The sequence below is a fragment of the Chrysemys picta genome, chromosome 1, assembly GCF_011386835.1.
Source record: "Chrysemys picta bellii isolate R12L10 chromosome 1, ASM1138683v2, whole genome shotgun sequence".
Classification (NCBI taxonomy): Eukaryota; Metazoa; Chordata; order Testudines; family Emydidae; genus Chrysemys; species Chrysemys picta.
In genome coordinates this window covers 306,571,250-306,585,974 of record NC_088791.1, presented here as the reverse complement: position 1 = coordinate 306,585,974, position 14,725 = coordinate 306,571,250, and the positions used below count along the sequence as shown (strand labels likewise).

The window sequence follows — 14,725 nt, the reverse complement described above, 5'->3', positions numbered from 1 at the left end:
ACCTTGTTGATGTTAGAAACCAGCTTGCTGCCTTTCTAAACTGTGTCAGGGAGTGATGCCAGTCCACAGACTGGTCGTTGAGAAACACTGATCTAGATGTTCGATCCTTGCTTGGAGAGAGATGTCCTGGGTTCTATGTTAGTCAAACCCTTGATGTGATATATGATGAGCAATGGATATCTTGGTGGCTACAAGAAAGCCAGGTTATACTCATGAATAGCCATTGATCATCCTAAACAGATACCTTATGCATCCAAACTTACAGGTAAGGAGCTGTTGGGGGAAATATTAATGAAATTAGTAGCTAAGATTGAAGAGAGGCCTCAACTCTCACTATCAAAGACAGCATAGCAATCCGTTGGTTGCTACCACATCAAGTGTATCTAAAAAGGGACAGTTACCCTGGCAGAAAGAAAAAACTGTAGCTGAAACTTCCACGGAAACCTACATAAATTTTCCTCCAAACTAACAAAATCCTCAACATGACAAAGACAAAAGAGCATTTGTGTAGAAGAGCTCACAATTCCGGTACAAGACTCTCCCTTTCTGATTCACCCCCTACACCCAGAGTCGTAGGTGACTGGTGCCAATCACAGCAAGGCAGAGTTGCATGTTATGCACCCTATACCCATTCATAGGCAGCATGCTAATCAGTACCCTGTCCATTGAAGAAGACCCATTCATAAATGGACAACAGCTAGAAAGGATTCAGACCCACCAAGTCTTCAAAATAAAGAACATCTTTTGATCTCAGTGCAGAGAATTGCTCACCCTGAGGTTAAAACAGACATGGCTATTGCCCTAATGGTAAGATTTGCAGAGATCCAAATTTCATTGCATCAATTTTTTTTCCTGAGGGATAGTCAGTTATCTCCAATGGCTAGGATTGCTTGTGCCATGCATTAGCTTCATCCCTTGAGTGGGTTTCTCAATGCACCTGCAGAAATTCCTTGTCAGGACTTAGAACCAGGCATTTGATGCAATGCAATATTAGGTGTTGTTTTCAGATCACATCCAAATGCCCCTTAGTGGGCAGGTAAATATGAACAAGAAGCCGAAAGTCAAGCCAACTTTCTTCTAGACCCTTGCTTACTCTTTGTGGAGGGTTGATTTCCGAAATCTCATAAAATGCATTCTTTTAGTTCATTTTGACTATTAGGGTGGTGGTGTGGTGGATAGAGGAAAAAGGAGAGTTGAAGTCCTCCATTGGACCTGAAGTCACTTTGGACTTGCTAGATAGCCAGTGACCCCACACTGTATCTACACAAAACTCCAGACCTCTAGAAGGGACCTCTTCATTCAGTTTTGGAATACATACAGTTAAAAGCTTGGGTTTTGGAAGAAAAGTGTAGTTGAGCATGGATTCTAGATTAATGTCCAATAAAGTGTGGTATCCAGACATAACTTGGATATTTAATTCATTTATCTACATTACAGTTCAAGAGAAGACAGAATGCTCTTTGGGTCAGAGACTGCTTCTGTGTTTGTGCAGAGCTCATCACAATGGGGCTGTAACCTCTAGATGTAATTGTAATGCAAATATAATAATCCCAAAATTCTCCTTCAGATGATTGTGCATGTATACATTCTACTGTAGGTGTGTGTGCTCAATACCCTTGTGTTGAAGACTTGCCAGTAATACCACTAGGCAGTGCATGTGCCTATGCTCTCCTGCTGCACAGAGCCAACAGAATAAAACAGGCATGGCCATCTGCTCCATTTCAGTTCCTTCTTACTGCCCATGGCAGGAATTGGAGCTCCCTGTTGCTCTTGAACTTCAGTTAGCTTAGAAACTGGTTTCTGCTTTGTATATAGTTATAGGTCACTTTAGTATAGTTATAGTTTAGTTAGTTAATAGTTGTTGTTTGAAGTTTTTTGCTTGTAGAAATTCCCTTGATGTACAAGGACGGTGGTTCAGTGTTATAATCCATCTTGGGCAGACATTAACCAGGTTTAGCATAATCAGGAAGTCCCAGGGCTGGTGCACTGGACAGACTTTGCTTGGCATGACTGGGTACTGTAGACAATGGATTGGTCCTTCTGTCAGTTCTTTTCTCTGCTTCCACAACGGTTTGGGGTGCAGGTTGCTTCAGGGCTACAGTGGGGTGAGAACTCCCCCCAGCTCTCTCTCTCCCTGCAGCAGCACTTGGGCTGGAGGGGAGAGACTCCTCTTTCCTCCATGGCAGCTCTGGGGCTGGGTGGGACCACAGGATAGGCGGCTCTCCCTTGGCCCAGCAGGCCGGGGCTGGGTTCGGGCTGGAGGAGAGGTTCCTCTCCCCGCTGCAGCCCTGAGTGTCTGCACGGCACTTAATAGGCTGCCGTGTGACTGTGTGGCCACGCAGCTTAGAGGGAACTTAGCCCGAGGAACAGTGTGGTACCAGCGCTATTGCAGTGCTGTCCGCACCAGAGGCATTGCTTCTGCCTGGGACCTGCTATCACGTCAGTCACTTGCAGTATAGGAGTTGGTGGTATTGGTGCCAGCAGGCAGGAGAGAATGTGTGGCCAACAGTTATTGTCCTGTACCAGGCCCTGTGGTACTGTCTAAGGGGAAACCAACTATGTTGGCCCCGGTATGTGGCACTGGTGGGAATTACTTTTTCGTGGTCGTCAGACTGACTCCTCCTCCAGGGAATCAGTCCTACCACTCCTCCAGTCATCCCTACCTTGTCATTGATCCAGGCACTGGAGTGCCATCGAGTGCTTGGCATAGTGGTCACTGGGCCTATGCCAATGCAGCAGCCCTTTTGGAACCCGTGGGGGTTTCCTACAATCCTGGTGCTCCTATTCTATGACCTCTGAAAAAGGGATTGGCCATCTCATTGGACAGTACCCGATCTGGACTCCGGTACCGAGCCCAGTGCTGAGTTCTAGGAACATGTATCTTGGAGTTGGAAGCTACATCTACCATAGATGAGTTTTCAGTTTTTCAAATAACTTGGATATAGATTTTTAAATGGTCTTTCATACATATCCTCAAGGGACCTGAAGTATTGTCTTGTTTAATTGATTCTGCCTTCGAGCCTTTAGCAATAATTTCCCTATTGTTGCTGTAAATAAAAACTGTTTCTGGTAGCAATTAATTCAGCGAGAAGGGTGTTGGAGCTACAAGCACCATAAGCTGACTCCCTTTTATGACATTTAACAAAGACATGGTTTCCCATCGTATATGCTGAAGGTTGTATCTGCATTCTACCTCAATCAAACCTTTCATCTCCGAATATTATTTCTGAAACCTCATTCTAGCAAAGATGGAGAGGCTTCAAACTTTGGACATTCGGAAGGCTCTCTCCTTTTACCTGGACCACACGAAATTTTTCAGATTGTATCCTAGACTTTTGTACCCCTTGCTGAAAGGATAAAGGGCAGTCAGCATATATTTCACTGGATTTCTGACTGTATCAAAATCTGCTATAATCTAGAAGAGGTTTCTCCTCTGAAAATAATGGCCCATTCTATTAGGGCTCATACCACTTCATCAGCTTTCTTGAGTAATATACTTATAGTGGATGTTTGCAAGCCAGCAAAATGGTTGTCAGATGCTATGCTATTACTCAGACTTCCTGGGATGATACCAATTTTGGCAAGTCAATGCTGCAGTCTCTTTTCAAGTAATCAGAAGTCACTTGTAAGCCAACTGCTGGGGAGTCACCTACAGGGAAATGTATATGTGCACAATCACTCAATGGGGGAAAAAAAGGTTATTTACCTAAGTAACTATGTTTTAGATGTATTATGCACATATACATTCTACAATCCTCCCACCTTTCCTGCTACTTTGTGTATTAGATTTCAGAGTGAAGCAGTAGAGCAGGAAGTAGCATGCCCCTTTTCACAAAGAGGGCAGAGTTGCATGTGCCACCTAGTGGTACTGCTGGCAAAAGTCTAGGACTTGAATGAATTAGGCACTTATACACTTACAGTGGAATGTATATGTGCACAAAATGTCTCTAAGAACATCAGTTGCTATACAGTTCAGTAGCTATTTTTTCTGGTGATTTCACCTATGCTAGTTTCTCCAGAAGGTTTGTTTGGAGTCCAGCAAACAAGTACCTTAGGAAAGTGGTTACCAAACATACCAGTATTTTGTAGACAGGTACATTGTATTCTCCATTTTCCAAGTGTTAAGTGTAATCAAAGAAGAACTACACTGCTTTTATCATGAGGAAAAGCTGCTTATTCTAGCTCCAGAAACCTTTCTGTTCAAGCAAAGTTTCTTTTTTCACTGTTCTTGGAAAATAATTCTCCCATAAGTTTTTGCTAACCCTTGGAAGGTTGTGGCATTAATTGGCATTCCTAGAGCTCTGAAGATACATCTCAAGCTTACTGAGTACTTCTGGGATTCACTTCTAGCTACTTCCCATGAGTAATGAATGAGTATACAAACTGTGCAACAGATTCAGAAATTTCTTACCCGATAACTTTGTCAGTAGCTTCTCTCCAAATTCAGCCCACGCTGATAGTCTGGTAAATGACGAGAATATAAATTTGAAATTTTTCTCTAGAATGAGACTTAAATTAACCTCAAGGCAATATATGTTTAATACATTATCAGGTTGTCTCAATGTTAATATGTTGGAGTGTTTCTACTGCTATGGAAAACTTTTCTGGTGGCCTGAGCTGAAGGGTGGAGCTTAGTCTTAAATCCTGCAGCAACAACACTGTGCCACTCCCAATTCCACAGGGTGGGGGGCATTAACTTATTAGTAATGAATTTGGAGAGAGGCTGCATAAAAGAGAATTCCTAGATAAGAAATTTTTCATTTTTGTTCTTCTACAGAATGAATTTTTTTCAAAAACTTATTTTTTTCCCCGCAAAACAGAAAATCTTATTACTGCTCATGTCTATTAATAACCATTAGCAGTATGTTTGCAGAACTAAAATTTAAACCTGGAAGAAACACCAGGTCAGGAAAGTTTACACACCACCATATTAGACTGTTGGCCTCTGAGAAACTGACCCTGTAAAATGGCACAGTGGAGTTTGTCTCAAGCTTCAGTGTCTCGGTGACATTCAGAATTTACTGGCTCAGCTTAGCTTAAAAGCAGGCACAGCAGCTGCAAACAATGGTTTTGCTGCACTAGGGGAAAATGGGGCCTAGCTGGGGGTAACCCTCTCCCAGCACCCCAAGAACTGTGCAATGGAAACACCCCTCTGTGGGCACTATGACCATGTAGCATGTCCCTTCCCTCCCACCTGGCCCCCTAGCCATATGGATTTTGGCAAAGAAACTATAAGGTCCTCAGCCAGAGACTGACAGGATTAAAAACTGATTAATTTAGAAGTCTCAAAATGTAACTAAATAGGGACTCATGGAGCAGGTATTTCTTGTGGGGTCCTGCAGGGATTGGCTCTTGGCCCAATAAAATTCAATACATCAGTAACCTGGAAGAAAATATAAAATAACTACTGATAAAGTTTGCCAATGAGCCAAAGGTTGGGGACATGGTAAATAATGAAGAGGATAGTTCACTGATACCAAGTCATCCTGATTGTTCTGTAAGCTGGGTCCAAGCAAACAATGTGTGTTTTAATATGGCCAAATATAAACTCTCATATCTAGGAACAAAGAATGTCGGCCTTACAGAACGGAGGCCTCTACCCTGGGAAGCAGTGACTGTGAAAACGATTTGGACATCATGGTGGATAATCAGCTGAACATGAGCTTCCAGTGCAATGCTCTGGCCAGAAGTGCTAAGGGATCCGTAAATGTATAAACAGCGGACTCTCGAGTAGGCATAGAAAGATTATATTACCTTTGTGTTTGGCACTTGTGCGACTAGTGTTAGAATACTGTGTCCAGGTCTGATGTCCACAGTTCAAGAAGGATGTTGCTAAATTGGAAAGGGTTCAGACAAGAAGCAAGAGAATGATTAAAGGATTGGAAAACATCTCTCGTAGTGTGAGACAAGCTTTAACTATTTAAATTAAAAAAGAAAAAGTTAAGGAGTGACTTGATCAGTCTAGAAATACCCACACAGGGAATGATATTTTGATAGAAGATTCTTCAGTGTAGCAGAGGAAGGTATAGCATGATCCGGTGGCTGGAAATTGAACCTAGACAAAATAAGACTGGAAATAAGTAGGGCTATCAAGTGATTAAAAAAATTAATCTCAATTGCGGGATTAATTGCATTGTTAAACAATAATAGAATACCATCTATTTAAATATTTGTGGATATTTTTTACATTTTCAAATTGATTTCAATTATAACAGAATACAAAGTGTACAATGCTCACTTTATATTTATTTTTTATTACAAATATTTGCATTGTAAAAAACAAAATAGTTTTTTTCATTCCCCCAATGCAAGTACTGTAGTACAGGGGTTCTCAAACTGGGGTCGTACCCCGCAGGGGGTCACGAGGTTATTACATGGGGGGTCACGAGCTGTCAGCCTCCACCCCAAACCCCGCTTGCCTCCAGGATTTATAATGGTGTTAAATATATAAAAAAGTGTGTTTAACTTATTGGGGAGGTCACATTCAGGGGCTTGCTGTGTGAAAGAGGGTCACCAGTAAAAAAAAAGTTTGAGACCCACTGCTGTAGTACAATCTCTCATGAAAGTTGAACTTACAAATGTAGAATTATGTACAAAACAACAAGGGCATTCAAAAACAAAACCATGTAAAACTTTAGAGCCTACAAGTCCACTCAGTCCTCCTACTTCTTGTTCAGCTAATCGCTCAGAGAAACAAGTTTGTTTACATTTGCAGGAGATAATGCTGCCCTCCTCATGTTCACAGTGCCACTTGAAAGTGAGAACAGGTGTTCGCATGGCACTGTTGTAGCTGGCATTGTAAGGTATTTACATGCCAGATGCGCTAAACATTTGTATGCCCCTTCATGCTTTGACTACCATTCCAGAGGACATGCTTCCATGCTGATGATGCACGTTAAAAAAATGTGTTAATTAAATTTGTGACTGAACTCCTTGAGGGACAATTGTATGTCCCCTGCTCTGTTTTACCAGCATTCTGCCTTATCTTTCATGTTATAGCAGTCTCTGATGATGACCTAGAATGTTATTCATTTTAAGAACACTTTCACTGCAGATTTGACAAAATGCAAAGAAGCTACCAATGTGAGATTTCTAAAAATAGCTACAGCAGTTGACCCACGATTCAAGATTCTGAAGTGCCTTTCAAAATCTGAGAGGGACGAGGTATGGAACTTGCTTTCAGAAGTCTTAAAAGAGCAACACTCTGATGTGGAAACAACAGAACACAAACCACCAAACAAGAAAATCAACCTTCTGCTGGTGGCATCTGACTCAGCTGATGAAAATGGACATGCATCGGTCTGCACTGCTTTGGATTGTTATCTAACAAACTCGTCGTCAGCGTGGATGTCATCTGGAATGGTGGTTGAAGCATGAAGGGACATATGAATCTTTAATGCATCTGGCATGTAAATATCTTGACGCCAGCTACAACAGTGCCATGCAAACATCTGTTCTCACTTTCGGGTGACATTGTGAACAAGAAGCGGGCAGCATTATCTCCTGCAAATGTAAACAAAATTGTTTGTCTGAGTGATTGGCTGAACAAGAAATAGGACTGAGTGGACTCGTAGGCTATAAGGTTTTGCATTGTTTTGTTTTTGAGTGTAATTATGTAACACAAAAAAATCTACATTTTTAAGTTGCACTTTCACGATCAAGAGATTGCATTACAGTACTTGTATGAGATGAATTGAAATACTGTTTCTTTTATCATTTTTGCAGTGCAAATATTTGTGGAAAAATGAACACTGTATACTTTGTATTCTGTATTGTAATTGAAATCAATAGATGTGAAAATGTAGAAAAACATCCAAAAATATTTAATACATTTCAATTGGTATTCTGTTTAACAGTGTGATTAAAACTGATTAAAAAAAATTAATCGCGTGAGTTAACTGCAATTAATCAACAGCCCTAGAAATAAGGCATACATTTTTAACAGTGAGATTAATTAACCATTGGGACAATTTACGAAGGGTGGTCGTGGATTCTCGATTACTGGCAAATTTAAAATCAGGTTTTGTCGTCTTTCTAAAAGATATGCTCTAGTTCAAACACGAATTAATTCAGAGAAAGTCTGTGGCCTGAGTTATGCAGGAGACCAGACTAGATGATCACAATGGTCCCTTCTAGCCTTATAAAATATGAATGTTTGATGCCAGTAGAGCAGCTGCCCGCATGCAGTTCAGGCGTAGGGATGGAAACTGATAATGTCGTCCAAGTACTTTATGCATTTTCACACTGAATGTTTTCCTCACTGTGTAGGTTAGCTGTGTGCTCCATCCCCTTGCACTCCCTTCCTTTCCATGATCTAGCTAATCTCCTCCTAACATCCCATTGAAAGGCTTTAAATAAATACATAAGTGAGAGCTAACATGACATTTGACACATCATGCTGGTTCACTCTGCTTTTGTTATATATTCCCTACCCCTTTGTCTTGTCTATTTTGATTGTGAACTCATCTGGACAGGGCTTATGACTTATTCCATGTTTGCATCGTACCTAGCACAATGTGTCCCTGTGGCCCAGTTCTTAGTTGACCCATAGGCCCTGTAAATGACTGGGCCACCCCACGTGCCTCCTTGTGGCCAGGTGTGGCATTGGCGCTATGCCTTGTTTTTCCCAACTGCTTGCCAACAAATGTGCTTGAAGATGCATAAAAGAAAAAAAACCCCAGAGAATTTGAAATAAGTATTAAATAAGGCTTTCGTTTTAACAGTATGCTTTGTTCCCTTTCCCTTTATCTGGAAAAAGCTTTTAGAAGGGAGAAAAAACCTCTTTTGACAACACCCCCTTTTTTGACAGTTGTATCATTTTTGGGGAAAAGAAGTTAATTGAGGCAGGCTGGAGCTGTTGTTTCTGTTTGTCTGATCCCGTTTCCTCAGAAGACAAAACAAGACAAACACAGGCAAAAGGGGAGAGAAAAGAATACCAAAGTTAGAAAATTCAGCTTCTATCTTTGTTGTGGACTTCGACTTGCAGCCTCACTGCTAGAAAAACCCTGGCTTAGCACATGGTCTTATCACTCTGAGACCTGGCAAACTTGTACAAGCAATGGGCTGTTTAGGACATTGCTTTTGGTTGACACCCTAGTCACTGATTCACAGCACTGTTGCAAAATAGGCAGTCATGGCTAGTTAAGCCAGACTCTTGTTAAACAGAAGGCAAAAGAGGAGGGCGGGGAGGGGGAGAAAAGAAATAAGTTGAGGAAGGAAAAGGATACTGAGCGGGAGAGGGAAGTGAAGTCTCACATACCAATTGGTGTTCAGGATTTAGCTCATGGAGGGATTCCTCTCTCTGGCCCACTCTGAGGACATTTCTTGGGATTAGAACTAGAGTCCCTTCTATGCAACGGTGTGCATCTCATCCCGTTGCACATAGCAGCGCGACCAGGGACAGCTGCTGGTGACCTAGTGCCTTCCCCAGTGGGCGGGCCTGGGCGCGGTACAGCCACGCTGGAGAAGCTGCCAGCGTAGGGCGCTGGCTCCCACGAGCGGCGGCCCAACATGCTGCTGCTTTCGCCACTCTGGTTCCTTGCAGCTGTGTGGATATCCACATCCACAGATAAAAATTTTGTATCCACGCAGGCCTCTAGCCGTGATGCTAAAGCTTGTTGCAGGAGTTGTTGGCAAACGGCTGCTTTTTCTCTTAAGAACCCAAAAAGGGAATGTTGAGTGGAATAGTCAGTCCTCTAATTGTTCATTGAGGGTATGTCTGCACTGCAGTTAAACACCCGTGACTGACCCATATCAACTGACTAGGGCTCACGGAGCTTGGGCTATGGGGAGTTTACTTGCAGTGCAGAAGTTTGGGTTTTGGCTGGAGCCCAGGCTCTAGGATCCTCCCTTGTGGTGTCCCACAGCTTGGGCTCCAGCCCAAGCCCGAATGTCTAAACTGCAGCTAAACACACCTGTCGCCTGAGCCCAGTGAGCCTGAGTCAGCTGAGACAGGCCAGCCTTGGGTGTTTAATTTCAGTGTAGGTATATCTCAGTAGGTCTAATTTCCATCACACGAATTTTGGTTCATTGATTTGTGGTCCTCTGCTTCTCTTGTTTACCAGTCATAATTTTAACACAGTCCATGAGTGGTATCAGTAAAACCCTTCCTTTCTATTTAAATTAATTGTCAGTCTCCTCCTTACATCTGTTCTTAAACAATTTTATATAACAGGCCATTGTGACAGTTTATGAACTAACTTTCACTTTTTACAGTTTTTAGAATTAGGGTAAATTTGTAGACTCAGATATCTCAACAGACCCTTATCACAAGGCCCATGTTCAGAACTCCAAAAGTTAAGGATCCAAAACAAAAGTCTGTCTGGTCAGGCCAGCCTTCAGGTAGCTGGTCAGAGATCCCCATGCTAGCTGTGGATCTTCCAGTCTCTATCCCCACAACCAGCCAGCTACCTCTTACTGTTTAAATAAGTCAGTCTTAAGGGGAGCAGGGAGTCTAATTATATCTAGGGTGTGAACTCCTGGTTAACAGTTAAAGGCTAGTACACTCCTTCACAGGCATTATCATAATAAATATAATTAATAAAAGTTTTGGGGTAAGTAACACTTTTAAACTGCTAACACTGAAAACTCAGTGTGGAATCTAAATTTTAATCTGTTCTATCTTGCTTTGACGTACTCAGTTAGAATGATTGTACAATTGGAATTTAGAGGATGGTTCTGTTGATATGGGAGCCAGAACATAAACCAGGTCTGCCCCATTTCTGGCATTGCAGTGCAAAAGCATAATAAAAAATATCCCTTTTCTCAATCTCATCTGAGTTTTCCATTCCTACCTGTAGGTAATATTTGTCTCCAGCCAGACTGAGCAGGGGCAGAACCTAAACAATCATACTATATCTTCATTTCCTCAAGCACTTGCCAGATTATTCTGTCTCCATCAGTAGTAACGGTGATTACTGGGATCCCATATTGTAGAGCGTAAGCACGTTTACTTTAAAAAAGACAGCAACATTGGCAATTTATTTAAATTCCTAAATTGGCTCTTTGTCAGGAGTTTACTCATAATTAACTCTTCCCTTGGAGGCACCTTAGCAAGATTTTTTTTTTTTTTTTTAAACCAGGCAGGCTCTTAAAATATCTGCAAAAAGACAGGATTATGGAATATTTTAATTTAGTGCTTTGTAAAGATAGGGTCACTGTTGGGCACTCAGATGCATATTCAATCCTTGTATCCTTGATTATCAGAGTAAAATTGCAGCCCCTTCCGAAAGTTGGAAACTAAAAGGCCAAAATGAAAACCAGACTATTTTATTTGGAAGAATATTTGATCCAGGAGGGCAGTAAGAGAGTTAATTTCAGTTATTTACATCTCTCTCTCTAAACACCCAAAAGTAAAGAAATCCAATTTTATTAAAAAGAGATTAATGCTCGCCTTCTATTTGTCATTAGCAAAAAGAGAAGGTTCTGAATTTGCTCCTGATCATTAGAGGACAAAGTATTTAGCAGGTTATTTCTCCCTAAAGTGTTTTGAACTGTGCTAAAAAGCCGGGTAGTTCATCCTAAGAAGGAACAAATAAAGGGGGAAATGAAAATTGAAACAGCGAAAATATTTCTGAAAATAATAATAATGAAAAAAGCTTTGGTATTTATGTTCAGTATTTCAAGCGGTCAGAGAAAGTAGGGGGGGAATGCCCAGATAAGGAGAGAAGACTCCACATGTTTGGCTGGCTCCATGTAGAATGTTTTTATTCAAAGGTCAGTACTGATTTGTCTTGCCAATGAAGAATAGGTTGGTCACTATCCTAGAGAGCTTTTTCTCTCCAATAGAGCTACAAATAGGCTATTTAAAAAAATTTTAAGACAAAATTGAGGTTTCTTCTGCACCTCTGTAGCTTCTGCAGCCTCAACATGAGTTAGAGCTATTTTAGAATGGGCCTCACCTATAACTTTCTAGAGAGAGAGCTTGGACCTATCTTACAGAAGACCTACATTGCATTTTTTGTTCTCAGAGGGAGAGGGAATATGTTAGGATAGTCCAAAAATAAATAGTCAATTGCCTGGTCAAATGTCACAAATGGGCAAATATTTTAAACCACTAATTTATCAGAACAGTAACAAGAGTGACCAAAAAAAAAGTAAAGAATTTATGGTCTCCCGTAGAGTTAGGCTTAGCCTTAGATACTTATGTCTAATTTAAAAAAACAAGTTATTCAGCGGAGTTATTTTAATTCAGAAAAATGGAATCAGCAGCAACAGCAGGAGGGGAAATTGAGCATGAAGGGAAGGACTTCTGCAGACATGTGATGTCACCCCTGTCATTAGCATAGAACATTTCATATCTGCAAGGTTTCACTGGGGATAGGGGTGGGTGGGGGTTATGAAGGAAATTTTTGTCGAGAATGGAGAAGTGGAAGCGTATTTATATGCATTTAATGTGGGTTGTTTGTTTTTGAGACTGGGGGAAGTGTTGAGGGGTGAACAGCTGTGATACTTTTGTTTAAGGGAGAGGTTTAATAGCTGTGCTTCTGTTCTTTGTGTTGTGGGAGAAGGTTTAATGACTGAACCTTGGGGGAGGGATAGCTCAGTGGTTTGAGCATTGGTCTGCTAAACCCAGGGTTGTGAGTTCAATCCTTGGGGGGGGCATTTAGGGAATTGGGGTAAAAATCTGTCTGGAAATTGGTCCTGCTTTGAGCAGGGGGTTGGACTAGATGACTTTTTGAGGTCCCTTCCAACCCTGATATTCTATGATCTGAACCCTTATCTCCTTTCTCCAGTTCCCTTCTGAGTTAATTTCTGTATATTTGTTTTGCCAGTTTTGTAAGCTCTGAGGGGCAGGGATCATGTCTTTTAACTTGTTTAATGTGCTTTGTGAACCATGATGTAAACTGATGGCTCGATATACAAATAAAGATGTATGTACATACAGTGTTTGTTCTAGAAGATTCCAGCCAATTGAGATACTCAGCTTTCAGTTAGTTCACCTTTTTCCCAACAGGTGACATTAGTGTGTGATAAAGACGTTTAAGTAGCCTTGCTAACAGTGGCATCATGATGCAATCAAAAAGGAAGGCCGCTGCTTACATCAGGGGTATTTGACCATAGTAAAATAATAGGTGGTCAGTTGACACTATTTGACCAGTCACTTTCACAATATCTTCACTTCAGTTTGTCCTGCTTCTGTCAGTCCCTGTCTTATTTCCCCTCAAAGTGTATTCAGACATAATTAGTGGTTCCTGTAGTAACCTTCCCACCTGATAACTTAAAAAGCTTTCAAGGGCTTTTGGGAGTGTTGAGACCATGGATCATGTGCTCTAATTAGTTCAGGGGAAGCTCCTGGGCTGTTAGGGTAGCCATCAAAAAAAATCTGTGGTTCATGTCCATTTCTTTTCCAGCCTTGCTCTCGTCTTCTCCTCCTCCCCCCCCGCCCCCCCCAAAAAGACTAAGTGGAAATACCAGGTATTTCCATAAGGGTTTGGAGTGTTCAAACCCCACAGTGGGCAACAAGGGGTTAAGGGATTATTTTGGGCCCAGCCACAGCTGCTGCAAATGCTCCATCTGGTGGAGGAATTAAGACAGGTAACCAGCTCATTTGGGTGACAGAGCTGGAAAGGAGCAGACTGGCAGCCCACAGCTCCAGTAGCATAGAGCCCAGGGAAGCCTAGAGTCTGACACAGCTGCCCAAAAAGGGCCCTCCCTGAGGAAAGGGAGGACTCACCCCAGAAACAATCAGAGAAGAGAAGTACCCCCGGCCTGTGGACGCTGGACACTGGTAATCCCTTTTTATTTATTTGATTTGGACTTCCCCAACAGGGGAAAGTCGTGAACTAAGCTGACTTGGGTGGTGGGGTGACGAGAGGAAGTGGCCCAGGGAGGGCAGCCTTTGGGGCTTCGGTTGCCAGACTACCGGTAGCCCAGAGGGCCCTGGGTCAGAGCTCAGTGGAGTGGGAGGGCCCAGGCTTCCCTCCCCGCAACCCCGCTGCTGGTCACAAGTTGCAGCTTTGACCACTAGGCCATGCTTCCATACCAAACCCTGAGTGAGAACCATTACAAGTACACGTAGATAGCAAGTCTGTAATAAGTTTGGTTTCATTTTTTAGTCTAGGGGCATGTTTTAAAGTAAGGGGCATGTTTTTTTGGTAGATGGTACCTTAGCCTAAAGAATAAGGGAGCTAATTGCCGTGTTTTGACTGTCTCTACAGTTTAGTTATTCGTGTGGTTGTCTGTCTTCCAGTCATGATATTGTATGCTCCCTAGCACTGGAGATCGGAACTTTCTTCTTGCTAGCAGTCTCCTGATGGTCTGCACATGCTCTCAGGCCATCTCCCTCTCCCCCGAGGGCATAAAGGGGCGTAGTGAACCACCTGCCACTCAGTTCCTTCAACCATAGCCTTAGGCTAGAGTCAGAATACTTTAGTGGTCCTTTATTTCTGTTTTAAACTCTGGTTGTTTAGTCTGTTGTAAATAGTTTGTGTTACTCAGTTAGCATTAGATTTAATCCTTTGTTAGTATTTTAGCGTTAATTCGTATTTTAAGATTATGTACCCATACAGGGTGAGAGGCAGCTGTTTGGCTGTGTTCTGTAATTTTGTCAGTTGGTACAAACACTGATCCAGGAGGGAAGCTGTTTTTACAGGAAAACAACACAAACCTCTTAAATGGGGTAGAGCTAATTTTTTTCATCTTGGGGGAAATCAAAGTGGGGAAGCTCAAGGAGAACATAGGAGGACCCACAAGTGTCTCAAAATTCTGTGTGTGTGTGTGTGTG

The 14,725-nt window shown here is 42.0% G+C and overlaps 1 protein-coding gene across 9 annotated transcripts in view; it reads left to right on the top strand.

The window, feature by feature from the left end:
• Positions 1 to 14,725, top strand: part of PDS5B (PDS5 cohesin associated factor B) — a 276,903-nt gene that overhangs the window by 107,148 nt on the left and 155,030 nt on the right. The window contains exon 1 of one of the 9 annotated variants that reach the window (XM_065594596.1): positions 13,614 to 13,729. The exons of the other annotated variants lie outside the window; for them this stretch is intronic. The gene's annotated coding sequence lies outside the window, so the exon portion shown is untranslated. Of the gene's footprint in view, positions 1 to 13,613; positions 13,730 to 14,725 lie in introns of those variants that run through there. 9 annotated transcript variants of the gene reach the window in all.